General features: G+C 47.2%; 7 non-coding genes across 7 annotated transcripts; all 7 read left to right on the top strand.

Moving 5' to 3' along the window:
* The first annotated feature begins 2,299 nt into the window (after window positions 1–2,299).
* LOC136599521 (U2 spliceosomal RNA) lies at window positions 2,300–2,490 on the top strand. Its single transcript, XR_010789070.1, has one exon. It is a non-coding gene; the product is annotated as a U2 spliceosomal RNA (small nuclear RNA).
* A 2,628-nt stretch (window positions 2,491–5,118) lies between these two features.
* Window positions 5,119–5,309, top strand: LOC136599519 (U2 spliceosomal RNA). Its single transcript, XR_010789069.1, has one exon. It is a non-coding gene; the product is annotated as a U2 spliceosomal RNA (small nuclear RNA).
* A 2,654-nt stretch (window positions 5,310–7,963) lies between these two features.
* On the top strand, window positions 7,964–8,154 carry LOC136599517 (U2 spliceosomal RNA). Its single transcript, XR_010789067.1, has one exon. It is a non-coding gene; the product is annotated as a U2 spliceosomal RNA (small nuclear RNA).
* A 2,637-nt stretch (window positions 8,155–10,791) lies between these two features.
* On the top strand, window positions 10,792–10,982 carry LOC136599516 (U2 spliceosomal RNA). The gene has a single exon (XR_010789066.1). It is a non-coding gene; the product is annotated as a U2 spliceosomal RNA (small nuclear RNA).
* Window positions 10,983–13,637: 2,655 nt separating this feature from the next.
* Window positions 13,638–13,828, top strand: LOC136599515 (U2 spliceosomal RNA). Its single transcript, XR_010789065.1, has one exon. It is a non-coding gene; the product is annotated as a U2 spliceosomal RNA (small nuclear RNA).
* A 2,638-nt stretch (window positions 13,829–16,466) lies between these two features.
* On the top strand, window positions 16,467–16,657 carry LOC136599514 (U2 spliceosomal RNA). Its single transcript, XR_010789064.1, has one exon. It is a non-coding gene; the product is annotated as a U2 spliceosomal RNA (small nuclear RNA).
* A 2,657-nt stretch (window positions 16,658–19,314) lies between these two features.
* On the top strand, window positions 19,315–19,505 carry LOC136599513 (U2 spliceosomal RNA). Its single transcript, XR_010789063.1, has one exon. It is a non-coding gene; the product is annotated as a U2 spliceosomal RNA (small nuclear RNA).
* The last annotated feature ends 2,499 nt before the right edge of the window (window positions 19,506–22,004 follow it).

Below are 22,004 nucleotides of genomic sequence, written 5' to 3'. Positions count from 1 at the left end.
CCCGGAGCCCCAGGGGGCCCATAAAGTCTCTCTTCCCCACATTGTAAACCAATGCTATCAATGAAGCTTTATAGTTTGGGGGCCCAGTTCCAGACTTTGTACTCGGGCCCCGCAGCTTCAAGTTACACCTCCAGATCAGGATAATGCTAGGCCATTCCAACCAGCCTGTGTGTGTGACCTGCAGTCGCTGGTAGTCGAAAAGCGGCCGGCCCCGGATGCGCGCTTCAGAGTGGACAGACAGCAGCGGACCCCCAATCACACAGGCCCAAGGCTTGCTATGTAGCACGGAATACCTCATTGGACTGCAGCACTCCACGCGGGCTGAGATACACGCTCCACGTGGGATGGGCAGTATTCGTCCATGAAGATCCAGGCCAACGTTTAGAGATGGAGCAACACTCGGGGAGCAAAGAACTCCAACGAACGGACGTCTACTTTACAAGGATGTATTGCTTTATTCAATGCATGGACACAGAAACAGTTCAACCGCTCGATTACAGACCGCAGTCAATACAGTAAAGAAAGAAATGTGTCTGTTTAATGTAAACTTGCATGGAGCTCGTTTGTCAGCCACTGACTGACTGAATGCTGAAACGTGGTCTAACGTTACATGCACCACCAGGGATAAGGCCTTGCCTATAAGCATTCCCCAGCTGGCAAAAACGGAACCTCCCTGCCTATTCCTCACCATGGAAGAACGGAACCTACCTTTTTTTAAAAAAAAGAAAGCCACAGCAGCAGCCAACTAGATTTTGGTAGGCCGCTGTCTCCCCCTTGTGTGCTGCATAAAAAATGCACTCCACTAAAAATAACAATGATCCACGAAATAGAGCGTATGGAGAGAACGAGGCTTCTAGATGAGCCGTCAGGCTATGATAAATTGTATCACACCTGGGCGATATGGATAGATGCCCGGAGCTCACCCCTATTTACCAAGTGGTTACAGACAGGGACATGTGAGTAACACGTTTAAACCACAATTGTAAAGAGAAACAACAATTCCGGAGCCCGCCCCCCCCCCCCCTTTTTGTTTTATTTTCTCTTTCTCCCGTGTCATAGATACCTACCCTCCCTTACCACTCCCCCCCCCCCTTACCCTCCCCTCATTCCCCTGTTTGTAGACCTTATAAAATATCACAGACAAACATGATATAGTTCAACTCGAAATTGATTTATTAAGTTTCATTGTCAAAGTTATTTTTACATTGCTTTGAGATAAGGCAAAAGTTTCCCCCCCTCCATGAAACCAATAAAACCTATATTGAATAAAATAAAAATGATGCAGTTACCGGTAGTTCTGCAGCTTCTTGGTGGAAATAAAGACCATCTCCCGTCTCCCAGCTGCAGCAGAGACTGACTGAAATGGCTGCCAAGCCCGGTATTAATGCTTCTAAATTGATGACATCACAAAGGAGTGACATCGTCAGCCTTCCAAACACCTGGCTCAATTGCATACAGTATGTATGTATGTATGCATGTATGTGAGTCTATCTATCTATCTATCTATCTATCTATCTATCTTTATTAATTATGTAGAATATAGATATGGATTATTTCTAATTTACAGATTTTGTAGATATAGATTAAAGATAGATTTAAGATTGTATGTGTGTGTGTATATGTGTGTATGTGTGTGTGTGTGTGTGTGTGTGTGTGTGTGTGTGTGTGTGTGTATGTATGTATGTATGTATGTATGTATATATATATATATAATGTATATATGTAAAAAAAATATAAAATCTGTAGGTATGTATGTATGTATGGCGGGCGGGCAAAAAAGGCCTGCTGTATGTTTTTAAGTTCTTCGGATGACCATGCCGCTCTAATATTCTCCTTACTAGGGTCTACTAATGCTGGCCCAGGGGAAGGCAATAAAGCCCTATGGGGCCGAAGCCAATTTCCCTTATTTTAGGTAAAAAGTTTCCATCCGTCCCTACTCGAAATGCGGCTGGCCGAAGAGATCCCTCCAACCGACCGGCCGACGCACCTTCAGAGACAAACTAGTGCTTGCTTCTAGTGTCATCGCCGGCTTAACCCTCGTTTGTAGGGAGCTGACGAGTCCTGCAGCAGCAGGCTCTGCAAGCCTAGGATGCGTGAGCACGGTGCAAGAGGAAGGACTGAGGGTGTGAGGCTGGGCGCGGTTGAGAAGGCGTGGGGCGGGGCTATGGAAAGTTTTACTAGCTCTCCCAGCTGCCTGGGTGCATTGTGGGTGCGCCCAGAGTGCTGGCTGAGCGTGTTGCCTCAAGCCTTGGAAGTGGAGTTGGGCGGACCGGGCTACAGGTGAAACCCATTTCGGGTTATCGCTTCTCGGCCTTTTGGCTAAGATCAAGTGTAGTATCTGTTCTTATCAGTTTAATATCTGATACGTCCCCTATCTGGGGACCATATATTAAATGGATTTTTAGAACAGGGAGCTGGAAAAAGAGCTTGCTCTGTCCACTCCACGCATTGACCTGGTATTGCAGTACCTCCAGGACCGGTGCACCCCCTTTCCTACAGCAGTTTCCAAAAGCAGAAAAACAAAACTGACGAGCAAGAGGTGCAGCGCAGCTGTGGCGGCTGCTGCTACCACCACCCAAGCACTTTGATTGACACTCAGCCCGTCTGCTCGCAACATTGTATCCACTGAGCAGCTGCGTCTGCCAGAGTGTGCACAGCACAGGTACAACTGGAAGCAAAACAACACACACACCAGTTCATATGGCAGCCGCACTCTATAGTTCGTACCTACCGCTGCGCTAATAGCCAAGTTGGAAACATCGGGCAGGCACAGCGTATCCTGGCAGCCTGCGTCTGTATGCTTCACGTATTCGGGTCATGGGTGTATGTGCAGGGGGCCCGGAGCCCCAGGGGGCCCATAAAGTCTCTCTTCCCCACATTGTAAACCAATGCTATCAATGAAGCTTTATAGTTTGGGGGCCCAGTTCCAGACTTTGTACTCGGGCCCCGCAGCTTCAAGTTACACCTCCAGATCAGGATAATGCTAGGCCATTCCAACCAGCCTGTGTGTGTGACCTGCAGTCGCTGGTAGTCGAAAAGCGGCCGGCCCCGGATGCGCGCTTCAGAGTGGACAGACAGCAGCGGACCCCCAATCACACAGGCCCAAGGCTTGCTATGTAGCACGGAATACCTCATTGGACTGCAGCACTCCACGCGGGCTGAGATACACGCTCCACGTGGGATGGGCAGTATTCGTCCATGAAGATCCAGGCCAACGTTTAGAGATGGAGCAACACTCGGGGAGCAAAGAACTCCAACGAACGGACGTCTACTTTACAAGGATGTATTGCTTTATTCAATGCATGGACACAGAAACAGTTCAACCGCTCGATTACAGACCGCAGTCAATACAGTAAAGAAAGAAATGTGTCTGTTTAATGTAAACTTGCATGGAGCTCGTTTGTCAGCCACTGACTGACTGAATGCTGAAACGTGGTCTAACGTTACATGCACCACCAGGGATAAGGCCTTGCCTATAAGCATTCCCCAGCTGGCAAAAACGGAACCTCCCTGCCTATTCCTCACCATGGAAGAACGGAACCTACCTTTTTTTAAAAAAAAGAAAGCCACAGCAGCAGCCAACTAGATTTTGGTAGGCCGCTGTCTCCCCCTTGTGTGCTGCATAAAAAATGCACTCCACTAAAAATAACAATGATCCACGAAATAGAGCGTATGGAGAGAACGAGGCTTCTAGATGAGCCGTCAGGCTATGATAAATTGTATCACACCTGGGCGATATGGATAGATGCCCGGAGCTCACCCCTATTTACCAAGTGGTTACAGACAGGGACATGTGAGTAACACGTTTAAACCACAATTGTAAAGAGAAACAACAATTCCGGAGCCCGCCCCCCCCCCCCCTTTTTGTTTTATTTTCTCTTTCTCCCGTGTCATAGATACCTACCCTCCCTTACCACTCCCCCCCCCCCTTACCCTCCCCTCATTCCCCTGTTTGTAGACCTTATAAAATATCACAGACAAACATGATATAGTTCAACTCGAAATTGATTTATTAAGTTTCATTGTCAAAGTTATTTTTACATTGCTTTGAGATAAGGCAAAAGTTTCCCCCCCTCCATGAAACCAATAAAACCTATATTGAATAAAATAAAAATGATGCAGTTACCGGTAGTTCTGCAGCTTCTTGGTGGAAATAAAGACCATCTCCCGTCTCCCAGCTGCAGCAGAGACTGACTGAAATGGCTGCCAAGCCCGGTATTAATGCTTCTAAATTGATGACATCACAAAGGAGTGACATCGTCAGCCTTCCAAACACCTGGCTCAATTGCATACAGTATGTATGTATGTATGCATGTATGTGAGTCTATCTATCTATCTATCTATCTATCTATCTATCTATCTATCTTTATTAATTATGTAGAATATAGATATGGATTATTTCTAATTTACAGATTTTGTAGATATAGATTAAAGATAGATTTAAGATTGTATGTGTGTGTGTATATGTGTGTATGTGTGTGTGTGTGTGTGTGTGTGTGTGTGTGTATGTATGTATGTATGTATGTATGTATATATATATATATAATGTATATATGTAAAAAAAATATAAAATCTGTAGGTATGTATGTATGTATGGCGGGCGGGCAAAAAAGGCCTGCTGTATGTTTTTAAGTTCTTCGGATGATATTCTCCTTACTAGGGTCTACTAATGCTGGCCCAGGGGAAGGCAATAAAGCCCTATGGGGCCGAAGCCAATTTCCCTTATTTTAGGTAAAAAGTTTCCATCCGTCCCTACTCGAAATGCGGCTGGCCGAAGAGATCCCTCCAACCGACCGGCCGACGCACCTTCAGAGACAAACTAGTGCTTGCTTCTAGTGTCATCGCCGGCTTAACCCTCGTTTGTAGGGAGCTGACGAGTCCTGCAGCAGCAGGCTCTGCAAGCCTAGGATGCGTGAGCACGGTGCAAGAGGAAGGACTGAGGGTGTGAGGCTGGGCGCGGTTGAGAAGGCGTGGGGCGGGGCTATGGAAAGTTTTACTAGCTCTCCCAGCTGCCTGGGTGCATTGTGGGTGCGCCCAGAGTGCTGGCTGAGCGTGTTGCCTCAAGCCTTGGAAGTGGAGTTGGGCGGACCGGGCTACAGGTGAAACCCATTTCGGGTTATCGCTTCTCGGCCTTTTGGCTAAGATCAAGTGTAGTATCTGTTCTTATCAGTTTAATATCTGATACGTCCCCTATCTGGGGACCATATATTAAATGGATTTTTAGAACAGGGAGCTGGAAAAAGAGCTTGCTCTGTCCACTCCACGCATTGACCTGGTATTGCAGTACCTCCAGGACCGGTGCACCCCCTTTCCTACAGCAGTTTCCAAAAGCAGAAAAACAAAACTGACGAGCAAGAGGTGCAGCGCAGCTGTGGCGGCTGCTGCTACCACCACCCAAGCACTTTGATTGACACTCAGCCCGTCTGCTCGCAACATTGTATCCACTGAGCAGCTGCGTCTGCCAGAGTGTGCACAGCACAGGTACAACTGGAAGCAAAACAACACACACACCAGTTCATATGGCAGCCGCACTCTATAGTTCGTACCTACCGCTGCGCTAATAGCCAAGTTGGAAACATCGGGCAGGCACAGCGTATCCTGGCAGCCTGCGTCTGTATGCTTCACGTATTCGGGTCATGGGTGTATGTGCAGGGGGCCCGGAGCCCCAGGGGGCCCATAAAGTCTCTCTTCCCCACATTGTAAACCAATGCTATCAATGAAGCTTTATAGTTTGGGGGCCCAGTTCCAGACTTTGTACTCGGGCCCCGCAGCTTCAAGTTACACCTCCAGATCAGGATAATGCTAGGCCATTCCAACCAGCCTGTGTGTGTGACCTGCAGTCGCTGGTAGTCGAAAAGCGGCCGGCCCCGGATGCGCGCTTCAGAGTGGACAGACAGCAGCGGACCCCCAATCACACAGGCCCAAGGCTTGCTATGTAGCACGGAATACCTCATTGGACTGCAGCACTCCACGCGGGCTGAGATACACGCTCCACGTGGGATGGGCAGTATTCGTCCATGAAGATCCAGGCCAACGTTTAGAGATGGAGCAACACTCGGGGAGCAAAGAACTCCAACGAACGGACGTCTACTTTACAAGGATGTATTGCTTTATTCAATGCATGGACACAGAAACAGTTCAACCGCTCGATTACAGACCGCAGTCAATACAGTAAAGAAAGAAATGTGTCTGTTTAATGTAAACTTGCATGGAGCTCGTTTGTCAGCCACTGACTGACTGAATGCTGAAACGTGGTCTAACGTTACATGCACCACCAGGGATAAGGCCTTGCCTATAAGCATTCCCCAGCTGGCAAAAACGGAACCTCCCTGCCTATTCCTCACCATGGAAGAACGGAACCTACCTTTTTTTAAAAAAAAGAAAGCCACAGCAGCAGCCAACTAGATTTTGGTAGGCCGCTGTCTCCCCCTTGTGTGCTGCATAAAAAATGCACTCCACTAAAAATAACAATGATCCACGAAATAGAGCGTATGGAGAGAACGAGGCTTCTAGATGAGCCGTCAGGCTATGATAAATTGTATCACACCTGGGCGATATGGATAGATGCCCGGAGCTCACCCCTATTTACCAAGTGGTTACAGACAGGGACATGTGAGTAACACGTTTAAACCACAATTGTAAAGAGAAACAACAATTCCGGAGCCCGCCCCCCCCCCCCCTTTTTGTTTTATTTTCTCTTTCTCCCGTGTCATAGATACCTACCCTCCCTTACCACTCCCCCCCCCCCTTACCCTCCCCTCATTCCCCTGTTTGTAGACCTTATAAAATATCACAGACAAACATGATATAGTTCAACTCGAAATTGATTTATTAAGTTTCATTGTCAAAGTTATTTTTACATTGCTTTGAGATAAGGCAAAAGTTTCCCCCCCTCCATGAAACCAATAAAACCTATATTGAATAAAATAAAAATGATGCAGTTACCGGTAGTTCTGCAGCTTCTTGGTGGAAATAAAGACCATCTCCCGTCTCCCAGCTGCAGCAGAGACTGACTGAAATGGCTGCCAAGCCCGGTATTAATGCTTCTAAATTGATGACATCACAAAGGAGTGACATCGTCAGCCTTCCAAACACCTGGCTCAATTGCATACAGTATGTATGTATGTATGCATGTATGTGAGTCTATCTATCTATCTATCTATCTATCTATCTATCTATCTATCTATCTATCTATCTTTATTAATTATGTAGAATATAGATATGGATTATTTCTAATTTACAGATTTTGTAGATATAGATTAAAGATAGATTTAAGATTGTATGTGTGTGTGTATATGTGTGTATGTGTGTGTGTGTGTGTGTGTGTGTGTGTGTGTATGTATGTATGTATGTATGTATGTATATATATATATATAATGTATATATGTAAAAAAAATATAAAATCTGTAGGTATGTATGTATGTATGGCGGGCGGGCAAAAAAGGCCTGCTGTATGTTTTTAAGTTCTTCGGATGACCATGCCGCTCTAATATTCTCCTTACTAGGGTCTACTAATGCTGGCCCAGGGGAAGGCAATAAAGCCCTATGGGGCCGAAGCCAATTTCCCTTATTTTAGGTAAAAAGTTTCCATCCGTCCCTACTCGAAATGCGGCTGGCCGAAGAGATCCCTCCAACCGACCGGCCGACGCACCTTCAGAGACAAACTAGTGCTTGCTTCTAGTGTCATCGCCGGCTTAACCCTCGTTTGTAGGGAGCTGACGAGTCCTGCAGCAGCAGGCTCTGCAAGCCTAGGATGCGTGAGCACGGTGCAAGAGGAAGGACTGAGGGTGTGAGGCTGGGCGCGGTTGAGAAGGCGTGGGGCGGGGCTATGGAAAGTTTTCATAGCTCTCCCAGCTGCCTGGGTGCATTGTGGGTGCGCCCAGAGTGCTGGCTGAGCGTGTTGCCTCAAGCCTTGGAAGTGGAGTTGGGCGGACCGGGCTACAGGTGAAACCCATTTCGGGTTATCGCTTCTCGGCCTTTTGGCTAAGATCAAGTGTAGTATCTGTTCTTATCAGTTTAATATCTGATACGTCCCCTATCTGGGGACCATATATTAAATGGATTTTTAGAACAGGGAGCTGGAAAAAGAGCTTGCTCTGTCCACTCCACGCATTGACCTGGTATTGCAGTACCTCCAGGACCGGTGCACCCCCTTTCCTACAGCAGTTTCCAAAAGCAGAAAAACAAAACTGACGAGCAAGAGGTGCAGCGCAGCTGTGGCGGCTGCTGCTACCACCACCCAAGCACTTTGATTGACACTCAGCCCGTCTGCTCGCAACATTGTATCCACTGAGCAGCTGCGTCTGCCAGAGTGTGCACAGCACAGGTACAACTGGAAGCAAAACAACACACACACCAGTTCATATGGCAGCCGCACTCTATAGTTCGTACCTACCGCTGCGCTAATAGCCAAGTTGGAAACATCGGGCAGGCACAGCGTATCCTGGCAGCCTGCGTCTGTATGCTTCACGTATTCGGGTCATGGGTGTATGTGCAGGGGGCCCGGAGCCCCAGGGGGCCCATAAAGTCTCTCTTCCCCACATTGTAAACCAATGCTATCAATGACGCTTTATAGTTTGGGGGCCCAGTTCCAGACTTTGTACTCGGGCCCCGCAGCTTCAAGTTACACCTCCAGATCAGGATAATGCTAGGCCATTCCAACCAGCCTGTGTGTGTGACCTGCAGTCGCTGGTAGTCGAAAAGCGGCCGGCCCCGGATGCGCGCTTCAGAGTGGACAGACAGCAGCGGACCCCCAATCACACAGGCCCAAGGCTTGCTATGTAGCACGGAATACCTCATTGGACTGCAGCACTCCACGCGGGCTGAGATACACGCTCCACGTGGGATGGGCAGTATTCGTCCATGAAGATCCAGGCCAACGTTTAGAGATGGAGCAACACTCGGGGAGCAAAGAACTCCAACGAACGGACGTCTACTTTACAAGGATGTATTGCTTTATTCAATGCATGGACACAGAAACAGTTCAACCGCTCGATTACAGACCGCAGTCAATACAGTAAAGAAAGAAATGTGTCTGTTTAATGTAAACTTGCATGGAGCTCGTTTGTCAGCCACTGACTGACTGAATGCTGAAACGTGGTCTAACGTTACATGCACCACCAGGGATAAGGCCTTGCCTATAAGCATTCCCCAGCTGGCAAAAACGGAACCTCCCTGCCTATTCCTCACCATGGAAGAACGGAACCTACCTTTTTTTAAAAAAAAGAAAGCCACAGCAGCAGCCAACTAGATTTTGGTAGGCCGCTGTCTCCCCCTTGTGTGCTGCATAAAAAATGCACTCCACTAAAAATAACAATGATCCACGAAATAGAGCGTATGGAGAGAACGAGGCTTCTAGATGAGCCGTCAGGCTATGATAAATTGTATCACACCTGGGCGATATGGATAGATGCCCGGAGCTCACCCCTATTTACCAAGTGGTTACAGACAGGGACATGTGAGTAACACGTTTAAACCACAATTGTAAAGAGAAACAACAATTCCGGAGCCCGCCCCCCCCCCCCCCTTTTTGTTTTATTTTCTCTTTCTCCCGTGTCATAGATACCTACCCTCCCTTACCACTCCCCCCCCCCCTTACCCTCCCCTCATTCCCCTGTTTGTAGACCTTATAAAATATCACAGACAAACATGATATAGTTCAACTCGAAATTGATTTATTAAGTTTCATTGTCAAAGTTATTTTTACATTGCTTTGAGATAAGGCAAAAGTTTCCCCCCCTCCATGAAACCAATAAAACCTATATTGAATAAAATAAAAATGATGCAGTTACCGGTAGTTCTGCAGCTTCTTGGTGGAAATAAAGACCATCTCCCGTCTCCCAGCTGCAGCAGAGACTGACTGAAATGGCTGCCAAGCCCGGTATTAATGCTTCTAAATTGATGACATCACAAAGGAGTGACATCGTCAGCCTTCCAAACACCTGGCTCAATTGCATACAGTATGTATGTATGTATGCATGTATGTGAGTCTATCTATCTATCTATCTATCTATCTATCTATCTTTATTAATTATGTAGAATATAGATATGGATTATTTCTAATTTACAGATTTTGTAGATATAGATTAAAGATAGATTTAAGATTGTATGTGTGTGTGTATATGTGTGTATGTGTGTGTGTGTGTGTGTGTGTGTGTGTGTGTGTATGTATGTATGTATGTATGTATGTATATATATATATATAATGTATATATGTAAAAAAAATATAAAATCTGTAGGTATGTATGTATGTATGGCGGGCGGGCAAAAAAGGCCTGCTGTATGTTTTTAAGTTCTTCGGATGACCATGCCGCTCTAATATTCTCCTTACTAGGGTCTACTAATGCTGGCCCAGGGGAAGGCAATAAAGCCCTATGGGGCCGAAGCCAATTTCCCTTATTTTAGGTAAAAAGTTTCCATCCGTCCCTACTCGAAATGCGGCTGGCCGAAGAGATCCCTCCAACCGACCGGCCGACGCACCTTCAGAGACAAACTAGTGCTTGCTTCTAGTGTCATCGCCGGCTTAACCCTCGTTTGTAGGGAGCTGACGAGTCCTGCAGCAGCAGGCTCTGCAAGCCTAGGATGCGTGAGCACGGTGCAAGAGGAAGGACTGAGGGTGTGAGGCTGGGCGCGGTTGAGAAGGCGTGGGGCGGGGCTATGGAAAGTTTTACTAGCTCTCCCAGCTGCCTGGGTGCATTGTGGGTGCGCCCAGAGTGCTGGCTGAGCGTGTTGCCTCAAGCCTTGGAAGTGGAGTTGGGCGGACCGGGCTACAGGTGAAACCCATTTCGGGTTATCGCTTCTCGGCCTTTTGGCTAAGATCAAGTGTAGTATCTGTTCTTATCAGTTTAATATCTGATACGTCCCCTATCTGGGGACCATATATTAAATGGATTTTTAGAACAGGGAGCTGGAAAAAGAGCTTGCTCTGTCCACTCCACGCATTGACCTGGTATTGCAGTACCTCCAGGACCGGTGCACCCCCTTTCCTACAGCAGTTTCCAAAAGCAGAAAAACAAAACTGACGAGCAAGAGGTGCAGCGCAGCTGTGGCGGCTGCTGCTACCACCACCCAAGCACTTTGATTGACACTCAGCCCGTCTGCTCGCAACATTGTATCCACTGAGCAGCTGCGTCTGCCAGAGTGTGCACAGCACAGGTACAACTGGAAGCAAAACAACACACACACCAGTTCATATGGCAGCCGCACTCTATAGTTCGTACCTACCGCTGCGCTAATAGCCAAGTTGGAAACATCGGGCAGGCACAGCGTATCCTGGCAGCCTGCGTCTGTATGCTTCACGTATTCGGGTCATGGGTGTATGTGCAGGGGGCCCGGAGCCCCAGGGGGCCCATAAAGTCTCTCTTCCCCACATTGTAAACCAATGCTATCAATGAAGCTTTATAGTTTGGGGGCCCAGTTCCAGACTTTGTACTCGGGCCCCGCAGCTTCAAGTTACACCTCCAGATCAGGATAATGCTAGGCCATTCCAACCAGCCTGTGTGTGTGACCTGCAGTCGCTGGTAGTCGAAAAGCGGCCGGCCCCGGATGCGCGCTTCAGAGTGGACAGACAGCAGCGGACCCCCAATCACACAGGCCCAAGGCTTGCTATGTAGCACGGAATACCTCATTGGACTGCAGCACTCCACGCGGGCTGAGATACACGCTCCACGTGGGATGGGCAGTATTCGTCCATGAAGATCCAGGCCAACGTTTAGAGATGGAGCAACACTCGGGGAGCAAAGAACTCCAACGAACGGACGTCTACTTTACAAGGATGTATTGCTTTATTCAATGCATGGACACAGAAACAGTTCAACCGCTCGATTACAGACCGCAGTCAATACAGTAAAGAAAGAAATGTGTCTGTTTAATGTAAACTTGCATGGAGCTCGTTTGTCAGCCACTGACTGACTGAATGCTGAAACGTGGTCTAACGTTACATGCACCACCAGGGATAAGGCCTTGCCTATAAGCATTCCCCAGCTGGCAAAAACGGAACCTCCCTGCCTATTCCTCACCATGGAAGAACGGAACCTACCTTTTTTTAAAAAAAAGAAAGCCACAGCAGCAGCCAACTAGATTTTGGTAGGCCGCTGTCTCCCCCTTGTGTGCTGCATAAAAAATGCACTCCACTAAAAATAACAATGATCCACGAAATAGAGCGTATGGAGAGAACGAGGCTTCTAGATGAGCCGTCAGGCTATGATAAATTGTATCACACCTGGGCGATATGGATAGATGCCCGGAGCTCACCCCTATTTACCAAGTGGTTACAGACAGGGACATGTGAGTAACACGTTTAAACCACAATTGTAAAGAGAAACAACAATTCCGGAGCCCGCCCCCCCCCCCCCCCCTTTTTGTTTTATTTTCTCTTTCTCCCGTGTCATAGATACCTACCCTCCCTTACCACTCCCCCCCCCCCTTACCCTCCCCTCATTCCCCTGTTTGTAGACCTTATAAAATATCACAGACAAACATGATATAGTTCAACTCGAAATTGATTTATTAAGTTTCATTGTCAAAGTTATTTTTACATTGCTTTGAGATAAGGCAAAAGTTTCCCCCCCTCCATGAAACCAATAAAACCTATATTGAATAAAATAAAAATGATGCAGTTACCGGTAGTTCTGCAGCTTCTTGGTGGAAATAAAGACCATCTCCCGTCTCCCAGCTGCAGCAGAGACTGACTGAAATGGCTGCCAAGCCCGGTATTAATGCTTCTAAATTGATGACATCACAAAGGAGTGACATCGTCAGCCTTCCAAACACCTGGCTCAATTGCATACAGTATGTATGTATGTATGCATGTATGTGAGTCTATCTATCTATCTATCTATCTATCTATCTATCTATCTATCTTTATTAATTATGTAGAATATAGATATGGATTATTTCTAATTTACAGATTTTGTAGATATAGATTAAAGATAGATTTAAGATTGTATGTGTGTGTGTATATGTGTGTATGTGTGTGTGTGTGTGTGTGTGTGTGTGTGTGTGTGTGTATGTATGTATGTATGTATGTATGTATGTATATATATATATATAATGTATATATGTAAAAAAAATATAAAATCTGTAGGTATGTATGTATGTATGGCGGGCGGGCAAAAAAGGCCTGCTGTATGTTTTTAAGTTCTTCGGATGACCATGCCGCTCTAATATTCTCCTTACTAGGGTCTACTAATGCTGGCCCAGGGGAAGGCAATAAAGCCCTATGGGGCCGAAGCCAATTTCCCTTATTTTAGGTAAAAAGTTTCCATCCGTCCCTACTCGAAATGCGGCTGGCCGAAGAGATCCCTCCAACCGACCGGCCGACGCACCTTCAGAGACAAACTAGTGCTTGCTTCTAGTGTCATCGCCGGCTTAACCCTCGTTTGTAGGGAGCTGACGAGTCCTGCAGCAGCAGGCTCTGCAAGCCTAGGATGCGTGAGCACGGTGCAAGAGGAAGGACTGAGGGTGTGAGGCTGGGCGCGGTTGAGAAGGCGTGGGGCGGGGCTATGGAAAGTTTTACTAGCTCTCCCAGCTGCCTGGGTGCATTGTGGGTGCGCCCAGAGTGCTGGCTGAGCGTGTTGCCTCAAGCCTTGGAAGTGGAGTTGGGCGGACCGGGCTACAGGTGAAACCCATTTCGGGTTATCGCTTCTCGGCCTTTTGGCTAAGATCAAGTGTAGTATCTGTTCTTATCAGTTTAATATCTGATACGTCCCCTATCTGGGGACCATATATTAAATGGATTTTTAGAACAGGGAGCTGGAAAAAGAGCTTGCTCTGTCCACTCCACGCATTGACCTGGTATTGCAGTACCTCCAGGACCGGTGCACCCCCTTTCCTACAGCAGTTTCCAAAAGCAGAAAAACAAAACTGACGAGCAAGAGGTGCAGCGCAGCTGTGGCGGCTGCTGCTACCACCACCCAAGCACTTTGATTGACACTCAGCCCGTCTGCTCGCAACATTGTATCCACTGAGCAGCTGCGTCTGCCAGAGTGTGCACAGCACAGGTACAACTGGAAGCAAAACAACACACACACCAGTTCATATGGCAGCCGCACTCTATAGTTCGTACCTACCGCTGCGCTAATAGCCAAGTTGGAAACATCGGGCAGGCACAGCGTATCCTGGCAGCCTGCGTCTGTATGCTTCACGTATTCGGGTCATGGGTGTATGTGCAGGGGGCCCGGAGCCCCAGGGGGCCCATAAAGTCTCTCTTCCCCACATTGTAAACCAATGCTATCAATGAAGCTTTATAGTTTGGGGGCCCAGTTCCAGACTTTGTACTCGGGCCCCGCAGCTTCAAGTTACACCTCCAGATCAGGATAATGCTAGGCCATTCCAACCAGCCTGTGTGTGTGACCTGCAGTCGCTGGTAGTCGAAAAGCGGCCGGCCCCGGATGCGCGCTTCAGAGTGGACAGACAGCAGCGGACCCCCAATCACACAGGCCCAAGGCTTGCTATGTAGCACGGAATACCTCATTGGACTGCAGCACTCCACGCGGGCTGAGATACACGCTCCACGTGGGATGGGCAGTATTCGTCCATGAAGATCCAGGCCAACGTTTAGAGATGGAGCAACACTCGGGGAGCAAAGAACTCCAACGAACGGACGTCTACTTTACAAGGATGTATTGCTTTATTCAATGCATGGACACAGAAACAGTTCAACCGCTCGATTACAGACCGCAGTCAATACAGTAAAGAAAGAAATGTGTCTGTTTAATGTAAACTTGCATGGAGCTCGTTTGTCAGCCACTGACTGACTGAATGCTGAAACGTGGTCTAACGTTACATGCACCACCAGGGATAAGGCCTTGCCTATAAGCATTCCCCAGCTGGCAAAAACGGAACCTCCCTGCCTATTCCTCACCATGGAAGAACGGAACCTACCTTTTTTTAAAAAAAAGAAAGCCACAGCAGCAGCCAACTAGATTTTGGTAGGCCGCTGTCTCCCCCTTGTGTGCTGCATAAAAAATGCACTCCACTAAAAATAACAATGATCCACGAAATAGAGCGTATGGAGAGAACGAGGCTTCTAGATGAGCCGTCAGGCTATGATAAATTGTATCACACCTGGGCGATATGGATAGATGCCCGGAGCTCACCCCTATTTACCAAGTGGTTACAGACAGGGACATGTGAGTAACACGTTTAAACCACAATTGTAAAGAGAAACAACAATTCCGGAGCCCGCCCCCCCCCCCCCCCTTTTTGTTTTATTTTCTCTTTCTCCCGTGTCATAGATACCTACCCTCCCTTACCACTCCCCCCCCCCCTTACCCTCCCCTCATTCCCCTGTTTGTAGACCTTATAAAATATCACAGACAAACATGATATAGTTCAACTCGAAATTGATTTATTAAGTTTCATTGTCAAAGTTATTTTTACATTGCTTTGAGATAAGGCAAAAGTTTCCCCCCCTCCATGAAACCAATAAAACCTATATTGAATAAAATAAAAATGATGCAGTTACCGGTAGTTCTGCAGCTTCTTGGTGGAAATAAAGACCATCTCCCGTCTCCCAGCTGCAGCAGAGACTGACTGAAATGGCTGCCAAGCCCGGTATTAATGCTTCTAAATTGATGACATCACAAAGGAGTGACATCGTCAGCCTTCCAAACACCTGGCTCAATTGCATACAGTATGTATGTATGTATGCATGTATGTGAGTCTATCTATCTATCTATCTATCTATCTATCTATCTATCTATCTTTATTAATTATGTAGAATATAGATATGGATTATTTCTAATTTACAGATTTTGTAGATATAGATTAAAGATAGATTTAAGATTGTATGTGTGTGTGTATATGTGTGTATGTGTGTGTGTGTGTGTGTGTGTGTGTGTGTGTGTATGTATGTATGTATGTATATATATATATATAATGTATATATGTAAAAAAAATATAAAATCTGTAGGTATGTATGTATGTATGGCGGGCGGGCAAAAAAGGCCTGCTGTATGTTTTTAAGTTCTTCGGATGACCATGCCGCTCTAATATTCTCCTTACTAGGGTCTACTAATGCTGGCCCAGGGGAAGGCAATAAAGCCCTATGGGGCCGAAGCCAATTTCCCTTATTTTAGGTAAAAAGTTTCCATCCGTCCCTACTCGAAATGCGGCTGGCCGAAGAGATCCCTCCAACCGACCGGCCGACGCACCTTCAGAGACAAACTAGTGCTTGCTTCTAGTGTCATCGCCGGCTTAACCCTCGTTTGTAGGGAGCTGACGAGTCCTGCAGCAGCAGGCTCTGCAAGCCTAGGATGCGTGAGCACGGTGCAAGAGGAAGGACTGAGGGTGTGAGGCTGGGCGCGGTTGAGAAGGCGTGGGGCGGGGCTATGGAAAGTTTTCATAGCTCTCCCAGCTGCCTGGGTGCATTGTGGGTGCGCCCAGAGTGCTGGCTGAGCGTGTTGCCTCAAGCCTTGGAAGTGGAGTTGGGCGGACCGGGCTACAGGTGAAACCCATTTCGGGTTATCGCTTCTCGGCCTTTTGGCTAAGATCAAGTGTAGTATCTGTTCTTATCAGTTTAATATCTGATACGTCCCCTATCTGGGGACCATATATTAAATGGATTTTTAGAACAGGGAGCTGGAAAAAGAGCTTGCTCTGTCCACTCCACGCATTGACCTGGTATTGCAGTACCTCCAGGACCGGTGCACCCCCTTTCCTACAGCAGTTTCCAAAAGCAGAAAAACAAAACTGACGAGCAAGAGGTGCAGCGCAGCTGTGGCGGCTGCTGCTACCACCACCCAAGCACTTTGATTGACACTCAGCCCGTCTGCTCGCAACATTGTATCCACTGAGCAGCTGCGTCTGCCAGAGTGTGCACAGCACAGGTACAACTGGAAGCAAAACAACACACACACCAGTTCATATGGCAGCCGCACTCTATAGTTCGTACCTACCGCTGCGCTAATAGCCAAGTTGGAAACATCGGGCAGGCACAGCGTATCCTGGCAGCCTGCGTCTGTATGCTTCACGTATTCGGGTCATGGGTGTATGTGCAGGGGGCCCGGAGCCCCAGGGGGCCCATAAAGTCTCTCTTCCCCACATTGTAAACCAATGCTATCAATGAAGCTTTATAGTTTGGGGGCCCAGTTCCAGACTTTGTACTCGGGCCCCGCAGCTTCAAGTTACACCTCCAGATCAGGATAATGCTAGGCCATTCCAACCAGCCTGTGTGTGTGACCTGCAGTCGCTGGTAGTCGAAAAGCGGCCGGCCCCGGATGCGCGCTTCAGAGTGGACAGACAGCAGCGGACCCCCAATCACACAGGCCCAAGGCTTGCTATGTAGCACGGAATACCTCATTGGACTGCAGCACTCCACGCGGGCTGAGATACACGCTCCACGTGGGATGGGCAGTATTCGTCCATGAAGATCCAGGCCAACGTTTAGAGATGGAGCAACACTCGGGGAGCAAAGAACTCCAACGAACGGACGTCTACTTTACAAGGATGTATTGCTTTATTCAATGCATGGACACAGAAACAGTTCAACCGCTCGATTACAGACCGCAGTCAATACAGTAAAGAAAGAAATGTGTCTGTTTAATGTAAACTTGCATGGAGCTCGTTTGTCAGCCACTGACTGACTGAATGCTGAAACGTGGTCTAACGTTACATGCACCACCAGGGATAAGGCCTTGCCTATAAGCATTCCCCAGCTGGCAAAAACGGAACCTCCCTGCCTATTCCTCACCATGGAAGAACGGAACCTACCTTTTTTTAAAAAAAAGAAAGCCACAGCAGCAGCCAACTAGATTTTGGTAGGCCGCTGTCTCCCCCTTGTGTGCTGCATAAAAAATGCACTCCACTAAAAATAACAATGATCCACGAAATAGAGCGTATGGAGAGAACGAGGCTTCTAGATGAGCCGTCAGGCTATGATAAATTGTATCACACCTGGGCGATATGGATAGATGCCCGGAGCTCACCCCTATTTACCAAGTGGTTACAGACAGGGACATGTGAGTAACACGTTTAAACCACAATTGTAAAGAGAAACAACAATTCCGGAGCCCGCCCCCCCCCCCCCCCCTTTTTGTTTTATTTTCTCTTTCTCCCGTGTCATAGATACCTACCCTCCCTTACCACTCCCCCCCCCCCTTACCCTCCCCTCATTCCCCTGTTTGTAGACCTTATAAAATATCACAGACAAACATGATATAGTTCAACTCGAAATTGATTTATTAAGTTTCATTGTCAAAGTTATTTTTACATTGCTTTGAGATAAGGCAAAAGTTTCCCCCCCTCCATGAAACCAATAAAACCTATATTGAATAAAATAAAAATGATGCAGTTACCGGTAGTTCTGCAGCTTCTTGGTGGAAATAAAGACCATCTCCCGTCTCCCAGCTGCAGCAGAGACTGACTGAAATGGCTGCCAAGCCCGGTATTAATGCTTCTAAATTGATGACATCACAAAGGAGTGACATCGTCAGCCTTCCAAACACCTGGCTCAATTGCATACAGTATGTATGTATGTATGCATGTATGTGAGTCTATCTATCTATCTATCTATCTATCTATCTATCTATCTATCTATCTATCTATCTATCTATCTTTATTAATTATGTAGAATATAGATATGGATTATTTCTAATTTACAGATTTTGTAGATATAGATTAAAGATAGATTTAAGATTGTATGTGTGTGTGTATATGTGTGTGTGTGTGTGTGTGTGTGTGTGTGTGTATGTATGTATGTATGTATGTATGTATATATATATATATAATGTATATATGTAAAAAAAATATAAAATCTGTAGGTATGTATGTATGTATGGCGGGCGGGCAAAAAAGGCCTGCTGTATGTTTTTAAGTTCTTCGGATGACCATGCCGCTCTAATATTCTCCTTACTAGGGTCTACTAATGCTGGCCCAGGGGAAGGCAATAAAGCCCTATGGGGCCGAAGCCAATTTCCCTTATTTTAGGTAAAAAGTTTCCATCCGTCCCTACTCGAAATGCGGCTGGCCGAAGAGATCCCTCCAACCGACCGGCCGACGCACCTTCAGAGACAAACTAGTGCTTGCTTCTAGTGTCATCGCCGGCTTAACCCTCGTTTGTAGGGAGCTGACGAGTCCTGCAGCAGCAGGCTCTGCAAGCCTAGGATGCGTGAGCACGGTGCAAGAGGAAGGACTGAGGGTGTGAGGCTGGGCGCGGTTGAGAAGGCGTGGGGCGGGGCTATGGAAAGTTTTACTAGCTCTCCCAGCTGCCTGGGTGCATTGTGGGTGCGCCCAGAGTGCTGGCTGAGCGTGTTGCCTCAAGCCTTGGAAGTGGAGTTGGGCGGACCGGGCTACAGGTGAAACCCATTTCGGGTTATCGCTTCTCGGCCTTTTGGCTAAGATCAAGTGTAGTATCTGTTCTTATCAGTTTAATATCTGATACGTCCCCTATCTGGGGACCATATATTAAATGGATTTTTAGAACAGGGAGCTGGAAAAAGAGCTTGCTCTGTCCACTCCACGCATTGACCTGGTATTGCAGTACCTCCAGGACCGGTGCACCCCCTTTCCTACAGCAGTTTCCAAAAGCAGAAAAACAAAACTGACGAGCAAGAGGTGCAGCGCAGCTGTGGCGGCTGCTGCTACCACCACCCAAGCACTTTGATTGACACTCAGCCCGTCTGCTCGCAACATTGTATCCACTGAGCAGCTGCGTCTGCCAGAGTGTGCACAGCACAGGTACAACTGGAAGCAAAACAACACACACACCAGTTCATATGGCAGCCGCACTCTATAGTTCGTACCTACCGCTGCGCTAATAGCCAAGTTGGAAACATCGGGCAGGCACAGCGTATCCTGGCAGCCTGCGTCTGTATGCTTCACGTATTCGGGTCATGGGTGTATGTGCAGGGGGCCCGGAGCCCCAGGGGGCCCATAAAGTCTCTCTTCCCCACATTGTAAACCAATGCTATCAATGAAGCTTTATAGTTTGGGGGCCCAGTTCCAGACTTTGTACTCGGGCCCCGCAGCTTCAAGTTACACCTCCAGATCAGGATAATGCTAGGCCATTCCAACCAGCCTGTGTGTGTGACCTGCAGTCGCTGGTAGTCGAAAAGCGGCCGGCCCCGGATGCGCGCTTCAGAGTGGACAGACAGCAGCGGACCCCCAATCACACAGGCCCAAGGCTTGCTATGTAGCACGGAATACCTCATTGGACTGCAGCACTCCACGCGGGCTGAGATACACGCTCCACGTGGGATGGGCAGTATTCGTCCATGAAGATCCAGGCCAACGTTTAGAGATGGAGCAACACTCGGGGAGCAAAGAACTCCAACGAACGGACGTCTACTTTACAAGGATGTATTGCTTTATTCAATGCATGGACACAGAAACAGTTCAACCGCTCGATTACAGACCGCAGTCAATACAGTAAAGAAAGAAATGTGTCTGTTTAATGTAAACTTGCATGGAGCTCGTTTGTCAGCCACTGACTGACTGAATGCTGAAACGTGGTCTAACGTTACATGCACCACCAGGGATAAGGCCTTGCCTATAAGCATTCCCCAGCTGGCAAAAACGGAACCTCCCTGCCTATTCCTCACCATGGAAGAACGGAACCTACCTTTTTTTAAAAAAAAGAAAGCCACAGCAGCAGCCAACTAGATTTTGGTAGGCCGCTGTCTCCCCCTTGTGTGCTGCATAAAAAATGCACTCCACTAAAAATAACAATGATCCACGAAATAGAGCGTATGGAGAGAACGAGGCTTCTAGATGAGCCGTCAGGCTATGATAAATTGTATCACACCTGGGCGATATGGATAGATGCCCGGAGCTCACCCCTATTTACCAAGTGGTTACAGACAGGGACATGTGAGTAACACGTTTAAACCACAATTGTAAAGAGAAACAACAATTCCGGAGCCCGCCCCCCCCCCCCCCTTTTTGTTTTATTTTCTCTTTCTCCCGTGTCATAGATACCTACCCTCCCTTACCACTCCCCCCCCCCCTTACCCTCCCCTCATTCCCCTGTTTGTAGACCTTATAAAATATCACAGACAAACATGATATAGTTCAACTCGAAATTGATTTATTAAGTTTCATTGTCAAAGTTATTTTTACATTGCTTTGAGATAAGGCAAAAGTTTCCCCCCCTCCATGAAACCAATAAAACCTATATTGAATAAAATAAAAATGATGCAGTTACCGGTAGTTCTGCAGCTTCTTGGTGGAAATAAAGACCATCTCCCGTCTCCCAGCTGCAGCAGAGACTGACTGAAATGGCTGCCAAGCCCGGTATTAATGCTTCTAAATTGATGACATCACAAAGGAGTGACATCGTCAGCCTTCCAAACACCTGGCTCAATTGCATACAGTATGTATGTATGTATGCATGTATGTGAGTCTATCTATCTATCTATCTATCTATCTATCTATCTATCTATCTATCTATCTATCTATCTATCTATCTTTATTAATTATGTAGAATATAGATATGGATTATTTCTAATTTACAGATTTTGTAGATATAGATTAAAGATAGATTTAAGATTGTATGTGTGTGTGTATATGTGTGTATGTGTGTGTGTGTGTGTGTGTGTGTGTGTGTGTGTGTATGTATGTATGTATGTATGTATATATATATATATAATGTATATATGTAAAAAAAATATAAAATCTGTAGGTATGTATGTATGTATGGCGGGCGGGCAAAAAAGGCCTGCTGTATGTTTTTAAGTTCTTCGGATGACCATGCCGCTCTAATATTCTCCTTACTAGGGTCTACTAATGCTGGCCCAGGGGAAGGCAATAAAGCCCTATGGGGCCGAAGCCAATTTCCCTTATTTTAGGTAAAAAGTTTCCATCCGTCCCTACTCGAAATGCGGCTGGCCGAAGAGATCCCTCCAACCGACCGGCCGACGCACCTTCAGAGACAAACTAGTGCTTGCTTCTAGTGTCATCGCCGGCTTAACCCTCGTTTGTAGGGAGCTGACGAGTCCTGCAGCAGCAGGCTCTGCAAGCCTAGGATGCGTGAGCACGGTGCAAGAGGAAGGACTGAGGGTGTGAGG

Source organism: Eleutherodactylus coqui, unplaced genomic scaffold, assembly GCF_035609145.1.
Source record: "Eleutherodactylus coqui strain aEleCoq1 unplaced genomic scaffold, aEleCoq1.hap1 HAP1_SCAFFOLD_101, whole genome shotgun sequence".
Taxonomy (NCBI): domain Eukaryota; kingdom Metazoa; phylum Chordata; class Amphibia; order Anura; family Eleutherodactylidae; genus Eleutherodactylus; species Eleutherodactylus coqui.
Note: the sequence above shows the minus strand (reverse complement) of the source record. Positions and strands in the feature narration are given on the sequence as shown.